The 17782-nt window shown below is 35.3% G+C and overlaps 2 pseudogenes; both read right to left on the minus strand.

Annotated features, from left to right (window-relative positions):
- Nucleotides 1–3538: 3538 nt before the first annotated feature.
- Nucleotides 3539–12614, minus strand: LOC131641281 (alcohol dehydrogenase 1-like; annotated as a pseudogene).
- Nucleotides 12615–12812: 198 nt separating this feature from the next.
- LOC131641283 (uncharacterized) lies at nt 12813–17003 on the minus strand (annotated as a pseudogene).
- Between the last annotated feature and the right edge of the window lie 779 nt (nt 17004–17782).

Below are 17782 nucleotides of genomic sequence, written 5' to 3' on the forward strand. Positions count from 1 at the left end.
ATCTCACAATTGTTTATGTTATAATATTACTTCGTCTGTAAATAAAAAATCTTTAATTTTTAGAAATTCAATGGTATAATTTTGTAATCTTCATTTTTTTCATGATTATAATGATGTCATTTTTTAGGGATCTATCATAAAATGATAATAACCATCAGAAATTCATGCATACAATTGGAAATTCTTGGATTTAAACTCGATATTAGATGTTCAGTTTAACAATAACTAGTAACAAACCCGTGCGTTTGCACGGGTTCTCGTACGGGACGCGCATTTGTTTCAGATGTATATTTTTTTTTTAAAAAGTTTGATTATCCGTGAAAAAATAATAATGAATGTATACTTAATAAGAAAATATTTTAAACAGTAATTTCATGTTCCACTAATAATTAATATTTTGATCAATACCTTTATGTTCCCGTGTACAAATATAATTTTAGTTTAAGTATTGTTATCAAAAATATCTGAATCAATATTAAACTTTCGTATATAAAAATATTTAGATCAATAATAGATTTTTTTCCATATACCAATTTTTTATAAAAAAAATTTGATCATAAATTCCATTTTTTATATAAAAATTTTTAGATCAATAATAATTTTTCCCGTATACAAATATTATTTTTGTTTAGGTATCGTTTAAAAAAATATTTGGATCAATAGTAAATTTTAGTATATATTTAAATCAATAAAAGATTTGTTCCCGTATACCATTTTTTGATCAAAATTTTTAAATCATAAATACTATTTTTTGTATATAAAAATATTTAAATTAATAATAGTTTTTTTTCGTATACAAATTTTATTTATGTTTAGTAAAGTATTCAAATATTATAAATATTATTAGATCAGAAGACTCGGCTCAACCCAACCCTAAGATGTGTCCAACTCTAATTTGATTTGATTAGCAAAACTTATAATTTTTTAAAATATAGAGACTTGTTATGTTCTAAATAATTACCAAACCAAAATTTAAGAACAAATTAAAGTTGGATATAATGTCTCTTTCCATGACCATAATTATAGTTCTATTATGTTGGAAATGAGACTTATAAATAAAATATTAAATATAAATTATGTGTTAATTAAAGTAGCAATTTTAAAGTGAATTACTCTCATTGACCTTTATACAAACACATTTGGTGACTTCATCCCAATTGCTTCAATTTTCATCATCATAAATTCACATAACTATGCACCAAACTGTAATCCAAACTTAACTCTTTTCATATCAACAGAAGTAAAATACAGCAGAGAGAAGTATGGCTTGGAAAAGGTCTGCATGACTCATTACTTTCAACAAAATTTCTTGAGAACACAAATTGGTTAAAACAAAAAAGACTGTATCCTCCACATTATTATGAGATTTTCCAATATGATGGTGCTATAACTATCTTCTAAACACTTTCTAAAAATAAACTCCACTCAAACTTAATATACATTGAACGTTAAAAATAAGAGATAGTTATTTCATATTTTAATTTCATTATCAAATAGAATCTAAATAATCACATGATGGAATGGTAAGTTTTATGATATTTGTTCTCTAAGGATCCCAGTGGATGATAGAAGTGGCAAAATAACAAAAATTCTCACTACATCCCATTCAGAGGAATTAGGTTCAACAGACATATTTTGAATAAACTCCAATGCTTCAGCAAGCTTAACGGAATGACCGAGCAAATAGACCATAGCAGAATAATGTTCCAAACCTGGTCAAATCAAGTATTCTCTACTGATACAATAAAAAACACTCTTCAGTCTTCCCCTCATCCACCATTCCAGCATGACCATAAGCTAAGAGAATACTTGCAAAAGTACCTATGTTTTGTTTAAGTCCTTGCTTCCTCATTTAATAAAAAAATCAAGTTCAGACTTTGAATATAAACAATCATGAGAAGTGTCAAACCTTAGACATATCCTCTCTCAGAAAGATTTGGACTATAATGTATGAAAGTTTTTTATAGAAACAATCATGTCCATGCAACTTAAATTAAGACAATATGTATAGCTTGAGCCTCTCATGTTAGCATTGTAAATACTGTAATTCAACCTTGGAAAAACTATTGGTGCTTAAAATAAAAAACAAATGAAGTTCAATAATCAGTCAAATCATGAAATAGTTTTAGTGGCATCCAAACACGGTGGATATGAGTACCAATCCATCTAGTTATAAATGTTTATGTATAAAAATTGTATGGCTATCCAATGCTCAAAGTAAATTATAATTTCCTCGAGAGTTGAGCGACCATTCCTTCTCAGGGTCATCCCCTTTCCATCATGGACGAGAATTTTAGATCCCCTAGCAATTAATAACTCATGAAAACATTCAAGCTTCTCTAGCCCTTTGTGAATCAAAAACACAGTTACTTGAATAGATAGGCATGCCTTAGCCATATACATCCATAAGCAAAAGCCAAAACTAACATTACAACCGGAAAAACTACACAACTCTAACATATACAATTTACTCTTGAAAGCATATATGGTTATAAGGAACATAAGCACAACTAAACTGACTATAATGCATAGGGCATTTGAGAAAATTGCTAATACCTTGATCATATTCTTGAAGTCTTCAGTCTACTTTCTCAATGCAATAGCGTTATAGCAACAACACTTTGCACTAAACAGATTAAGGGCATGTTTGGATAAATAGTTTATTTAGAGCTTATAGTTATAGTGCTTGTCAAAATAAGCACTTATGAAAAAACCATAACCACAAATCATGTGCTTTTTGAAACAATCCAAACTTCGGGTTAGTCATGTCTAGTCCCAAGATCATCATGGCTATTTCCACTGATGTTGCAGTCCCATGAGCATGTCAGTAACAAAGAAATTTTGAAAATTTCACACCAAGCACACGGTAATAGATTTACACAAACCAATATACATGAAGTGATTTGACAAACCACTGATGGAAGTTATCACTGACCACTCTTAAAATGCGACCTTGAGTATTGGATTTGTTAGCTTCATGAACAGCAAGTTGGAACAAAGTAGTAAGGTTCAGTTGACTGCTAGATGTAGTAGCTGAAATCCCTCGCATTGCTGCAATTGTTGACTCAACTTCGTTAATAAATTATTTCCTCAGCTGTAATAATTATTAAAATGAAACAAACAAAAAATTTCAATCCACACTTTTTTCATTTACCCACAATAAAGGAAATGAATATTTTCCTATGTTAAAGGAGAAACATCTTGAATTATAAAAGAAATTCATTCCGCCAAACCGTAAATTATGTACTTATCTTCTTTATCAATCAAAGGAATTATGATTTTGTCAATTATGGATTGAAGGGTTTGATAGGCAAGTAGAAGTTTAAAAGGAAAGTTCCATTTTACATTAGAAATAAAATGCATGACATCATAATGTAGTAAAGGATGCAGATTATGAGATATTTACAGGATAATGATCAAAGGTTCACCATTCCAAAAGTCCAACCAAAAGTAGTTAATGAAGCTGATACTAATTAAAATCAGTAGTATTAGTTTAATTAAAAAACAATGAAAACTGAACGGCAAGGCCACAATCTTATCATATTCCACAGTTGAGAATACAAACTTTGTCAAGTGGTGCATCAGGGTTGATCTTTGCAACACATCCTGCATGTACCACGGTGTACTCCCTAAATGTAGAGGTACTGACGAAATGGTGTACAAGTTGTCCCTTAATAGAGAATCTAGATTTGTTGTCATTGAGCATGACACCTCTTTCATTGTTGATCCTATGAAGATCATACAAGTTGCTTTCCTCTGATTCAGGGAGGTTAATTTACCTTAGCTTCACAAAAGTAAGCATCGGTGTGGCATAGGGAGGTGAAGAGTATCTTGAGACGAACTTCTCCGGCCTGTGGTGGCGCCACCTGTAACACCCGTATAATTTTAATTTTAATTTAATTTGAATATTAGATTAATAATTATAATTATTATGGATTTTATGAAAATAATGGAAAAAAGATGGTTTATGGCATTTGGGCCATGTAAGAGATTAGTAAGAAGAGGGGGTGTGGTGTAGTAAAGCCCTTACTAATTTAATATTATTTTTCATAAAATAATTAGAATTGGGAAAGAAGGAACAGAACGTGAAAAGAGAGAAGTTGGAACACGAAGAACGTGAAAGAGGAACAAAGAGGAAGAGACCAAAGATCAAGAAATTTAGCAAAGGTAAGGGGGGACTCTTCTAATTATCATCTCTTATTGTGATTATAGATGAATAGTATATGAATAGTTGTGTTGTTGAGTCAATTTGATTTGTATGTCAGAGTTAGGTTTTGGGTTCTAAGAATTGATCTAGATTTCGGGGTTTTGATTGTGTGAATTGATATAGGATGATAGATTAATCTGTATGAATGAATCCTATGAATGAAAACGTGAAAATGGACTGTTTTAGACTCAAGATCGTGGACTGGTATGAGTAGAAACGAGTGAGAATTGGACTATTACGAAACTGCAGAATTCTGGGCATTTTTCTGGTTTTTCGCGTATGGAACAGTGTCATACGCGTATGGGATGAGGTCATACGCGTATGAGGGACAATCCCCGGGGGCTATACGCATATGATACGCAGCTGCCCTGTCCCAAATACCATGTACTGGTGATTTGCATATGAGGAGCGTATGAGGATGCTCATACGCGTATGGGAAATTTTGAAGAGGAAATTGGTCCTGGTGATACGCGTATGGCAAGGCTGATACGCGTATGAGTTGGTGTTAGGCCATTTTGGATTCTGGTGATACGCGTATGGTACACGTATGGGCAAAGGGTGATACGCGTATGGGATTGGTGATACGCGTATGGCTTCTGTATGTGAAAATTCTGTTTTGTGATTTTTCTGAAAAGTTCAATGATGCGTAACTTTCGATCTGTAAACCTATTTTGTGTGCTGTTTGAGAATGAGTAAACCTTGTGATGTCATCTTGTGGTTTACTGATGATTTGATTGTATTGAATGATGTTAATGTATATATGAACATGCTTAATAATGATGATGATGATGATGATGAAATGAGTATAGATGATGCTACTCATAGAATGAGTAAACCTTGTGATGTGATCTTGTGGTTTACTGATGATTTGATTGTATTGAATGATGTTAATGTATATATGAACATGCTTAATAATGATGATGATGATGATGATGATGAAATGAGTATAGATGATGCTACTCATAGAATGGTAATGATGAAAGTATGTTATATATATGTTTGCATGCATTCATAAACATTGATGAGGGTTGAATCCTAGATGATGAGAGGATTCAGTGAAGGGCAGAATTCCCATTGTGTGGAATTTGTGCTGGCAGGGCCGTATCTGGATGATAATAGATCGGTCGGTGGATGATTTCCACTGGTGATGTTTGGTACCACATGCATAGAGTTAGTTGCATTCATATGCATGAATTTGATAACATGATTAAATGTATTTCTCTTGTATTGTTTCTGGTGGTATGTGTTTGTATGATGATGGACGATCTGGATATAGATGAGTTGGGTGAATAATATAACTGTTGATGTATTGTTATTTATGTTGCAATAATATTTGTTAATTGCGAATGAGACTCACCCTTACACTATATTTTTCAGATTGAGGATAGCGGCTTCGACTCGGTGAGGATTAGCTCATGAGTCAATGTGTCAGTTAGCGTCGGGTCATGCTCTGATAGATGTAACACTGGGGGAACGCTGTTTTTTTAATTTATGGCATTAACTCTGTTTTGTTTATTTTATTTTGAAGATTGAAAGCATTAATGATGTAATGCTAGTTGGTGATTTATTCCGCTGTGTAAACATGAGTTATTGATTTATGAGTTATGTTAAGATGTTTTCTTCAGTAAATGCGTGACGTACGACTGATGATGTTTATTTTAATTATTATGAATTGTGACGCCCTTGTGCATGTTACTCTGATCTTAAATTGTTTAATTGCCGCGAGTTATTAGAGGGGTGTTACAATAGTGGTATCAGAGCATAGTCGATCGTTGTGACTAGAGTCGTAGAGTCAGTCTTCCCGTGTATGCGACTAATACGAGTTATTTGTCGATACTTTGTTTCTCACTGGATTGTTTGTGATTAGCAGAGCAATGGCTGGAAGAGGTGGAAGAAATGATGATGCTATCGCTGAGGCTCTGGGCATGATTGCTGGTGTGCTTGGAGGAGGAGCTGTAGGAGCAGGGATTGGTGCTGATAGGCAACTGGGGAATTTTCAGAGAAACAATCCTCCATTGTTCAAAGGCTCGCATGATCCTGAAGGTGCTCAGAAATGGATGAAGGAGATCGAGAGGATTTTCAGAGTTATCGATTGTGCTGAGAATCTCAAGGTGAGATATGGTACGCACATGTTGTCTGAGGAAGCTGATGACTGGTGGTTGGCAACCAGAGCTGAACTGGATGCTGACGGTATAGAAGTTACTTGGGCTATATTCAAAAGGGAATTTTTGCGAAGATATTTCCCTGAGGATGTTAGAGGCAGGAAAGAGGTTGAATTTCTGGAACTAGTCCAAGGTAATATGACAGTACCAGAGTATGCTGCAAAGTTTGTGGAGATGGCAAAGTACTATGTGCACTACAACAATGATGAAGCCAGTGAGTTCTCAAAATGTGTCAAATTTAAGAATGGTCTTCGTGATGAGATCAAGCAAGGCATTAGGTACCAGAGGATTCGGATGTTTGTCGACTTAGTGGATTGTAGCAGGATTTTTTAGGAAGATAACATCAAGCTGAAGTCATCTCACTCTCGCGAGTTAGTTGACAGAAAGGGAAAGAAACATATGGATAGAGGTAAGCCATATGGTAGAGGTAAACCTGCTGCTTGGAAGAAACCTAGTGGGGGAGATTCCAGTGCTCGTATCAGATGTTATAATTGTGGTGAGATGGGACATCGTAGGAACGAGTGTAAGCTTGATCAGAAGAAGTGTTACAAGTGTGACCAAGCGGGCCATATTGCTGCTGACTGCAAGAAGAAGGTTGTGACTTGTTACAACTATGGTGAAGAGGGTCACATCAGTCCGAATTGTACCAAGCCAAAGAAGAACCAATCGGGAGGAAAGGTTTTTGCCTTGACAGGGTCAGAGACTACTCCAAAAGACAGATTGATTAAAGGTACGTGTTTCATTCATGGCACACCTTTAGTTGCGATTATTGATACTGGAGCAACTCATTCTTTTATTTCATTGGATTGTGCTGAGAGGTTGAATCTAGAGATATCTGACATAAATAGAAGTATGGTTATTGACACTCCTGCGTCGGGTTCAGTAACTACTTCGTCTGCATGCTTGAATTGTCCGGTTGACATTTTTGGTAGAGAATTCGGGATGGACTTAGTGTGCCTTCCGTTGAAACAACTCGATATAATCCTGGGAATGAACTGGTTGGAATTCAACCATGTTCATATCAACTGTTTTGCGAAGACTGTAATTTTTCCTGAAGAAGTTAATTCTGATAATCTGGAAATGACAGCTAGACAGGTGAATGAAGCTATCGGAGATGGTGCAACGGTGTTTATGTTGTTCGCATTGATGAATGTGAAGGAAAAAGTGGCGAGTGGCGAACTACCAGTGGTATGTGAGTTTCCAGAAGTTTTTCCGGAAGAGGTGAATGAATTACCACCAGAAAGAGAAGTAGAATTTTCTATTGATTTGGTTCCGGGAACTAGTCTAGTGTCGATGGCACCGTATCGTATGTCGTCGTCTGAGTTGGCTGAACTGAAGAAGCAGTTAGAAGAATTGCTCGAGAAGAAATTCATTCGTCCTAGTGTTTCTCCGTGGGGTGCGCCTGTGTTGTTAGTAAAGAAGAAAGAGGGTTCAATGAGACTGTGTGTGAATTACAGATAATTGAACAAGGTTACTATCAAGAATCGGTATCCACTACCGAGGATTGATGATTTGATGGATCAACTGGTGGGAGCATGTGTGTTCAGTAAAATTGATCTGAGGTCTGGGTATCACCAAATTCGTGTAAAAGATGACGACATTCAGAAAACCGCTTTTAGAACAAGGTATGGACATTACGAGTATTCTGTAATGCCGTTTGGAGTTACTAATGCACCTGGTGTTTTTATGGAGTATATGAACAGGATCTTTCATCCTTATCTCGACAAGTTTGTGGTGGTGTTTATAGATGATATTCTGATATATTCTAAGAGTGAGGAAGAACATGCAGAACATCTTAGAACTGTATTAGAGCTGTTGAAAGAGAAGCAACTTTTTGCCAAATTATCGAAGTGTGAATTTTTGTTCGAAGAGGTCAGTTTTCTTGGACATGTGATCTCCAAGAATGGTATTGCTGTCGATCCTACAAAGATAGAAGCTGTATCTCAGTGGGAAGCTCCAAAGTCAGTGTTAGAGATTCGTAGTTTCCTTGGTCTTGCAGGTTACTACAGAAAGTTCATTGAAGGATTTTCAAAATTAGCGTTGCCGTTAACTAAATTAACCAGGAAGGGACAGGCTTTCATTTGGGATGCAAAATGTGAAGAAGGATTCCAAGAACTGAAGAGGAGGTTGACTAGTGCTCCTATTTTGATTTTGCCAAATCCGACAGAATCTTTTGTTGTTTATTGTGATGCATCGCTGATGGGTTTAGGTGGTGTATTGATGCAGAATCAACAAGTGGTCGCGTACGCATCAAGACAACTCAAAGTGCATGAAAGGAATTATCCGACTCATGATTTAGAGTTGGCAGCTGTGGTTTTTGTTTTGAAGTTGTGGCGACACTATTTGTATGGTTCGAGATTTGAGGTGTTTAATGATCATAAGAGTCTGAAGTATCTCTTTGATCAGAAAGAGCTGAATATGAGGCAGAGGAGGTGGTTAGAATTTCTGAAGGATTATGATTTTGGTTTGAATTATCATCCGGGTAAGGCAAACGTAGTTGCTGATGCATTGAGTAGGAAGACCTTGCATATGTCTATGCTAATGGTAAAGGAATTGGATTTGATTGAACAATTCAGAGACTTTAGTTTGGTGTGTGAAGGTACCCCTACTAGTGTTAAACTGGGTATGCTAAAGCTGACTAGTGGTATTCTTGAAGAAATCAGAGAAGGTCAGAAAGCTGATGTTGAATTGATTGATAAGTTGACTTTGATTAATCAAGGCAAGAATGGTGAATTCAGAGTTGACGAGAATGGTATACTGAGGTTTGGTGATCGAGTTTGTGTTCCTGATATTGCTGAACTCCGAAAGCGTATTTTGGAAGAAGGACACCGTAGTGGCTTAAGTATTCATCCTGGTGCTACCGAGATGTATCATGATTTGAAAAAGTTGTTTTGGTGGCCTGGAATGAAGAAGGAAATTGCTGAGTTTGTGTATTCTTGTTTGACGTGTCAGAAGTCAAAAATTGGGCATCAGAAGCCATCTGGGTTTATGCAACCGATGTTTATTCCTGAGTGGAAGTGGGATAGCATATCGATGGACTTTGTTTCTGGTTTGCCAAGAACTGTTAAGAATTGTGAAGCTATCTGGGTCGTGGTGGACAGGTTGACAAAGTCTACACATTTTATACCGATAAGAATGGATTATCCGATGGAGAAGCTGGCTCAATTATATATTGAGAAGATAGTTAGTCTACATGGTATTCCTTCTAGTATCGTATCCGACAGAGATCCGAGATTTACGTCTAAGTTCTGGGAAGGTTTGCAGAAAGCTTTGGGTACTAAGCTGAGATTGAGTTCTGCTTATCATCCGCAGACGGATGGACAGACTGAGAGGACGATTCAGTCGTTAGAAGATTTGTTGCGTGCTTGTGTGTTGGAAAAAGGAGGTGCTTGGGATAGTTATCTGTCTTTGATTGAGTTTACGTACAACAACAGTTATCATTCGAGTATTGGTATGGCTCTGTTTGAGGCTTTGTATGGTAGGAGGTGTAGGACGCCGTTGTGTTGGTACGAATCTGGTGAGAGTGCTGTGATTGGACCAGAAATTGTACAACAGACTACAGAGAATATTAAGATGATTCAAGAGAAGATGAAAGCTTCTCAGAGTCGTCAGAAGAGTTATCATGACAAGAGGAGGAAAACACTTGAGTTTCAAGAGGGAGATCATGTGTTTATGAGAGTTACTCCTATGACAGGTATTGGTCGAGCATTGAAGTCAAAGAAGTTGACTCCGTGTTTTATTGGACCATTCCAAATTCCTGAAAGAGTGGGAGAAGTGGCATATCGTATTGCTTTACCGCCGATGCTTGCCAATTTGCATGATGTATTTCATGTGTCTCAGTTGAGGAAATATATTTCGGATCCGTCCTATGTGATCCAAGTAGATGATGTGCAGGTGAAAGACAACTTAACAGTTGAGACGTTGCCTGTGAGGATTGAAGATCGAAGGCTAAAGCAATTGCGTGGCAAGGAAATAACATTGGTCAGAGTAGCTTGGGGAGGACCGGCTGAGGGAAATGTTACCTGGGAACTAGAGAGTCAGATGAAGGATTCTTATCCGGAGCTCTTTACCTGAGGTATGTTTTCGAGGACGAAAACTCTTTTAGTGGGGGAGAGTTGTAACACCCGTATAATTTTAATTTTAATTTAATTTGAATATTAGATTAATAATTATAATTATTATGGATTTTATGAAAATAATTGAAAAATGATGGTTTATGGCATTTGGGCCATGTAAGAGATTAGTAAGAAGAGGGGGTGTGGTGTAGTAAAGCCCTTACTAATTTAATATTATTTTTCATAAAATAATTAGAATTGGGAAAGAAGGAACAAAACGTGAAAAGAGAGAAGTTCGAACACGAAGAACGTGAAAGAGGAACAAAGAGGAAGAGACCAAAGATCAAGAAATTTGGCAAAGGTAAAGGGGGACTCTTCCAATTATCATCTCTTATTGTGATTATAGATGAATACTTTATGAATAGTTGTGTTGTTGAGTCAATTTGATTTGTATGTCATAGTTAGGTTTTGGGTTCTAAGAATTGATCTAGATTTTGGGGGTTTGATTGTGTGAATTAATATAGGATGATAGATTAATCTGTATGAATGAATCCTGTGAATGAAAACGTGAAAAATGGACTGTTTTAGACTCAAGATCGTGGACTGGTATGAGTAGAAACGAGTGAGAATTGGACTGTTACGAAACTGCAGAATTCTGTGCATTTTTCTGGTTTTTCGCGTATGGAACAGTGTCATACGCGTATGGGATGAGGTCATACGCGTATGAGGGACAATCCCCAGGGGCTATACGCATATGATAAGCAGCTGCCCTATCCCAAATACCATGTACTGGTGATTTGCGTATGAGAAGTGTATGAGGATGCTCATACGCGTATGGGAAATTTTGAAAAGGAAATTGGTCCTGGTGATACGCGTATGGCAAGGCTGATACGCGTATGAGTTGGTGTTAGGCCATTTTGGATTCTAGTGATACGCGTATGGTACGCGTATGGGCAAAGGGTGATACGCGTATGGGACTGGTGATACGCGTATGGCTTTTGTATGTGAAAATTCTGTTTTGTGATTTTTCTGGAAAGTTCAATGATGCGTAACTTTCGATCTGTAAGCCTATTTTGTGTGCTGTTTGAGAATGAGTAAACCTTGTGATGTGATCTTGTGGTTTACTGATGATTTGATTGTATTGAATGATGTTAATGTATATATGAACATGCTTAATAATGATGATGATGATGATGATGATGATGAAATGAGTATAGATGATGCTACTCATAGAATGGTAATGATGAAAGTATGTTATATATATGTTTGCATGCATTCATAAACATTGATGAGGGGTGAATCCTAGATGATGAAAGAATTCAGTGAAGGGCAGAACTCCCATTGTGTGGAATTTGTGCTGGCAGGGCCGTATCTGGATGATGATAGATCAGTCGGTGGATGATTTCCACTGGTGATGTTTGGTACCACATGCATAGAGTCAGTTGCATTCATATGCATGAATTTGATAACATGATTGAATGTATTTCTCTTGTATTGTTTCTGGTGGTATGTGTTTGTATGATGATGGACGATCTGGATATAGATGAGTTGGGTGAATAATATAACTGTTGATGTATTGTTATTTATGTTGCAATAATATTTGTTAATTGCAATTGAGACTCACCCTTACACTATATTTTTCAGATTGAGGATAGCGGCTTCGACTCGGTGCGGATTAGCTCATGAGTCAGTGTGTCAGTTAGCGTCGGGTCATGCTCTGATAGATGTAACACTGGGGGAACACTGTTTTTTTAATTTATGGCATTAACTCTGTTTTGTTTATTTTATTTTGAAGATTGAAAGCATTAATGATGTAATGCTAGTTGGTGATTTATTCCGCTGTGTAAACATGAGTTATTGATTTATGAGTTATGTTAAGATGTTTTCTTCAGTAAATGCGTGACGTACGACTGATGATGTTTATTTTAATTATTATGAATTGTGACGCCCTTGTGCATGTTACTCTGATCTTAAATTGTTTAATTGCCGCGGGTTATTAGAGGGGTGTTACACCACCTCTACTTCTTCAATCACCATCAGCTTCCCAGCCTCCCATGCAACCGCAGCTGCAATTATTGTACAAATTTTCAAAACACAATCAATGGATTGTTGATTAAAATATAGTAGGAATTAAAAAGAAGGAGATGGTTTACCTGTGCACTTGATGATCTGACCAACAGTGTTCAACATGATTAACAGATGATGATGATGAAATCAATAGATTACGATCGTAATTAATTAAAGTAAGTGAGGTGAGAATATAGAATGTATGAGTGATTAGTTTGGTTTGATTTGATTTGATTTGATTTGACTTATGCTACTATATATTTTAATTTGAGCGTTGACATCGGCGCTGAAATTTGAACTCCTGCTGAATTTCCACTGAATCTAACCGTGCAACCCAACTTGACGACCTACAATAACACGCTGAATAAAAAAACCTTTTAAATCGGCACAGTTTGTAGGCAATGTTCCATCTCTCTTGAACACAACCTTCCCATTATCAACAACAAAAACTGAACAATCCTTAGATAAATGAACAATCTTACCCGGAAGCACCTTGCTGCACTTGACATCCCCACAAAGCCAGACCAAAACCCCCTACACCAGACAGAAGAAACACATCAGATGATTCTATATATTGCCTTCTTGGACTTTGAATACAAATGTATGATTTTCTAAATTAGCATTACTAATTACCAAATTAAAAACATTATGTTACTGCATAAAATTAAGTTCCACCTAAAACATATTACCTGTTTGATGTCAAGGTCTAACTTTTTTGTGACTACTTTAATCAGCTCCAAATTCTTCAATGATGTATTATCTTTGAACAATCTCGAAAAGATTTCGTATAGTTGCTAATAATACCATCTTTATCAGAAGATACATTGTCTAGGTAAAAAATCACAGGCCATTCAGAAGAATCCGGATGAATTTTTGTTCTACTAAATGTATATACTCCGGAAAATGGTAAGTCTTCTCTCCATGGTTTGAATGTTTCTCGAACTCTAAGAACATCTGGTAAAAGTTCATTGTTTTGGAATACTTGAACAACATAGCCGCATGATACTGAAATCGTCAGCGAAAATTGTTTATTGTAACAAACTGTTTGCTGTAAGATTCTCTATGAATCAACATTTGCAGCTTCAAATAAATGTTGAAATGAATTTGAAGCTGTCATTTGAGGAAAGATTGGTTCCACGAGATCTGGATGATGTAAGGATAACATGAGACTTAGTGGATGTGAAGCCAATAATTCGAAGATATTTCCCCTTAAATCAACCTATAATCCAATTTCATAAGAAATGATTATTATTATTACAGGAATGAATCAGTAAACAAATATTCAATAAATAAAAAGTGATTATTACCTGATGAAAACCAGGTTCATATGTTAATCCAACACCAAGTTCAACTATGCAAGAGAACACCCTAGCATCACTTCCAAAATGATGTGAATATCTCTCAATACATGAATAAAAAACTTTAGATAAAACATTTGCAAAAGAAGCACTTATTGCAAAACCACCTCCACCAAAAGTCATTCCAAAACCAAAAATATACGACATATCGTAATTCTCAGAGTAAGCACCAACATAATACCAAAGCCTATGATCATATTTCGAAATAAAATCAAGAAAATAATTGATTCAAGCAAAACACCAAAGCCACACATGGTGCTAAATCAGATATATAACCCGCACAAGAATTTTCTCTCCATTGTTCTGCTTAACTGCATGCATAAAGTTGTCTAGAAGCTCCGTATATTCCTAAACCATGATGAACAAACACAATGTTAGCAATATAGAAATTTCACACCCAATGTACAAAATCCAGTGAGTGTTAGGGATGATCGAACCTTCCGAGTTGCTCGGTTATGTCTAAGGCCAATGTAAAACTCATCATTCAGCAACTTCTCATAGTTTGTGCCAACATCGATCGCTATCACATGAAAAGAGAAAGTGAAGTAATGTTAGAAAAAACATAAATATGAAGGGTTTATGTGAAGGAATCAGAATTTTTAAAGGCCTCATACAGTTTCACATAACAATCATCGGCCTAATCTTTACTACAAATCACAAATAAACTTTGGTTCACAGTAAAGAGAAAAAGAATAAGTTAACATATGAGTCAAATTTTTTCACTGCAGAAAATCAATAATAACATCACAGTTACGGTTCAGTACCAGGGGATTACGATACAAAACCCTAAAATTTCATCATCAATGTCATCCTCATCTATACAAATTTTCCAAAAACAATGAGAAGAAAGAAAAAGAATGCAGTTCATATTCAGTAAACCTGATACAACACTAACATTCATGAAATCCTATTTCATCATCATCTTCCTCATTTTTTACACAAACCCTTCAGAAAATATTGAGAGAAAAAGAGAGATTATAGAACTCAAAATACCAAAAAACAAAGAAAGATCTCACCAATTTAATTTGACTTTCAACGTCACCAACATCATAATCAATTTTCACGACCGTAACCCTCAGCAACAACCATTAACGGTTCAGAATCAACATCACGATATAATTAGAAAATGTATTCATCGTCACCATCAACATCATATTCATCATCGCGAACTCAGCAACAAAGCCTAAACGAACAACAAACCCATCAACCAACAACCGGATTCAATAACAAAACTGCATGCACATAACTCAGAAGAAGAACGATATCAGAGAAAGTGTTAGGAAATTGGTTTACTTTCCGGAAGGAAAATAAAGTGAGATAGGGTTTGTATTGATTGGAGCAAAACCTTAGTTGCAAGCAATCTGAAAAGTTGAGCCTGCAGATTTGATAGGGAAAGTTTTTCATTGAGTGAAAAGGTGAATAGGGTTTTGCGAAAAAAGAGAAGGAGGAAGATGGGGAAAATAGAGAACAAAAGTGAAATTGGAAAGAGAAAGCAACCTGATGCAAAGAGAGTGTCCACGTGTATAGTCTAAATGAAGAGGAATTGAGAAAAGGGCATTTTTGGTATTTTCAGAGCAGTTAACTTTCTTATATTGTAGATAACATTTGTCAATTGAACCAGGCCTTACAGATAACAAACGACCTGATTACTTTATCACTTATGTATTCATATACATTTATATGAATATTCATAATAAATAACTTTGACCCCACAGTTAAAAACTTACATTTGTAAATGCGTCAATCTTTTATAGTATTTTGCTCATCACCTTTAGGAATAAAAGCATTGTTAGTCAAATCAAGAGTGCAGAGGAATATACATGTCACTAAACAATTACAACAACCTTGAAAAAATTGTTGTTCTTTCCTCGGCCAAAAGTTTTGATAGAAACCCAGGTTAAAGTCATCAGGCCCCAAACATTTATCAGACTTCATGGAAAAAAAGTTTTATACAAAATTCCTCGGTAGAGAAAGGAGATGTAAGCATAGCATTATATTTAAAAGAAAAAAGTAATGCTCATAATTAGTTTTTAGTCTAATATTATAGATATTTTATATAAAAATTTATAGAGCATTATAACACTTCATAACTAATAAGTAATATATCATTGTAAATGGCCATCTACTCATTTAAGTATGTCAAAAATATTTCTAAAACAATACTATTATTTTTCTTGCTTTTAATTTTGTTTATGTGATTATATAAATAAAACTTCAAGTATTTTATCACCTTTTTTTTAACAAAAGGAAGATATTATTGTTGGTCAGGTAAGCTTTTTTCAACCTCTTTTACTATTTTTGTTTTCTTCGATCCTTCGTTGCATAGAAAAAAGTTCACTGTTCCCTCTTTAGTATTAACCATCTCAATCCCTTATTTTCTAGTAAGTTTTCTAATTGCGTCTTTTGTTTTCTTTATTTTGTCATGTGTAGTGTGTTTGCTAATGCTTGTGTGTTTTTATGGTTCATCTTTATTGTTTTTTGTATTTTGCATCATTGTTTACTTTCTAGTTGTTCTCATAATGGCTTGTTTAGCCCTATAACTATTATCCTCAACTATCACTCTTATGGTGGACACACACCTCTTGGCCCTCGAGTATTACTCTTATGGTTGTGGTGTTGGTAGACACACACATTTTAGACCTAAAAGAACCAGTGTCTTTTGACCTTTACACCTTAAATAAGTAATGGTTTTTATTTTCCAATATCACTCTAGAATAGTTTTCGTCACCCTAACAATGGTTATTTCCGTTGTTGTTTTTTATTTTCACTTTTCTTGATTGTGGGGGGAAGTTTTTTCTCCCATTCACAGACTCATTCTTCCTTATATTTGGAAGCTTAAAATGGCGAAGAAAGTCCAATATTCATATAGGGTTGGTAATGACTGTTGAAATGGTTCGGCATTCCTTTGTCTCAAAGAAGATTCTTAGGATGTCATAATAATTTTTATAGATTTTGAAAGTTTCTCACATATTAAGTGGTCTTAAGATATATGAAATTTTAGTTTCATTTTAATGAGTTCAAACTAGAAGTTATGACTCATTTATCCCTCTTTATACTTCCCCAACTTCATTTGAATTGTTGGACTTATACCATGGTCTTTAAGACGGTGTGTAACTATCTTCATATCCTCGTCCATTTTACTATATTCTTCCATATTTTTAGTTTATTTTGGGACACCAGCAACTTATGCCATATTTTTTCCAAGGGAGTGAGAGTAGAGGCATTTGTAGGTTTTTCATGGGTGGCATAGAAACGTTTGAGAATATCAGAGATAAAAGGGTTGTCTCTTCTGTACCGCTCAACATAAAAGTCATTATCTTCACATTTTATTACTTTATCAATAAGTAGTGGAGCAATGGTGAATGGGAAACCAAGGATCTCAAACTGGATTTCAGAAGCATTATGACCGATTTGCTTAATGGATACATTCACCCATAATTCTTTAACAAGATAAGGAAAATGGGTCCACAGAGCTTGTCAGAGTAGTTGTTCCATCGTGGAATGGAGACAATCCTGTAAATATTAAACCATTGTTCCTTCAGTTCTTCAAAGTCAACAATGTTTTCATTGAGTGTGAACAAGAGGTTTTTATCACCGTTGAAAGTTCTAGAAGACATCTTTGGATTAAGGTTAACTGATTTGAAAGGAGAGAAAGAATTTTCATAGAAGGTTTGAAAAATAAAGGATTAGCATATAAGGAGTGAGTAATGTATATGGTGTTTAAATAGAATGGAGAAGAGGAAGTGTAAGAGATTAGAACGAATCAAAGTTTAGGGTTGAAATGGAAGAGAACTCAAACGACACCTCGAAAAAAAAAGCTTTTACAACATGACACATTTGATATAAGTGATCATTGATATTCTAGAGAATTAATGACATAAGGGGTGTCAAAACATGATTTTATTTTACCCAAGAAAAATAACTTCCAAAAGT

The sequence above is a fragment of the Vicia villosa genome, unplaced genomic scaffold, assembly GCF_029867415.1.
Source record: "Vicia villosa cultivar HV-30 ecotype Madison, WI unplaced genomic scaffold, Vvil1.0 ctg.003613F_1_1, whole genome shotgun sequence".
NCBI classification, from domain to species: Eukaryota; Viridiplantae; Streptophyta; class Magnoliopsida; order Fabales; family Fabaceae; genus Vicia; species Vicia villosa.